General features: G+C 41.1%; 1 protein-coding gene across 1 annotated transcript in view; it reads left to right on the top strand.

Annotated features, from left to right (window-relative positions):
- Nucleotides 1-911, top strand: part of LOC102847908 (cytochrome P450 2J2-like) — a 45,779-nt gene that overhangs the window by 38,187 nt on the left and 6,681 nt on the right. The gene's annotated exons all lie outside the window — the stretch shown is intronic.

The raw sequence follows: 911 nt of genomic DNA, 5'->3' as shown, positions 1-911 counted from the left end.
CACAGGAAAGATTTGGAGAGGACATGAAAAGATGGAGTAATGGTGGATAATTCAATAAAGATTAATTTTGCTTGGCTTCACAATCAATACTCTAATACCAAAAAGCACCCAGGAAATCAAAAGACAAATTGCACTGGGAAAGTCGGCTGTCAAGGACCTCTCCAGAGTACTGAACAGCAATGATGTCAGTTTGGAGACTAAGGTTTGCCTGATCCAGGCCATAGTCTTCACAATTACTTGCTATGCATCAGAAAGCTGGACAATGACTAGGGATGACAGAAGGAGAATTGATGCCTTTGAGCTGTGGTTCTGGAGAAAAGTATCAACTATACCATGGACTGCTAGGAAAACAAACAGGTTCGTCCTAGAGAGAGTGAAACTAGGCTGCTCCTTGGAGGCAAGGATTCCAAAGCTTCTTCTGACATATATTGGGCATATTGCACGGAGAACTAGTCACTGCAGAGACACATAATGCTTGGGAGGATGGAGGGACAGCATGAGAGGAAGACCCTCACTAGTGACTAGGATAATGGGAGTATGTGTATCAAAGACTAAGATTGGCACAGGGTAGATAAGGAATTAGGGTCGTTATACAGAGAGTCACAATGAGTCACAAGCAACTTGACAGCACATAAAAACAACAAACAATGTATGATAATAATTGTATGAAACACAATGTGAATGAAGGAATGTTTGAAACACAATGCATCTTCATAATCTTGTTGCTGTTGAATGAGTTGGAATCAACATATAGTTGACCATTGTAGTTTTCAACTCTGTAAATGGAATGAAAGGAGAATGCCCATCTTTTTCCCTCAGAACACCTAGTGATGCAAACCTCGGTGCGGGCTTTGCTGAAACAGTGAAACTCTACAGACTCTCCCTTTTGGAAGAACTAAGAACCAGTTTTT

The sequence above is a fragment of the Elephantulus edwardii genome, unplaced genomic scaffold (assembly GCF_000299155.1).
Source record: "Elephantulus edwardii isolate Elephantulus edwardi_28Jun2011 unplaced genomic scaffold, EleEdw1.0 scaffold00005, whole genome shotgun sequence".
NCBI classification, from domain to species: domain Eukaryota; kingdom Metazoa; phylum Chordata; class Mammalia; order Macroscelidea; family Macroscelididae; genus Elephantulus; species Elephantulus edwardii.
This window is presented reverse-complemented; position numbering and strand designations above follow the sequence as displayed.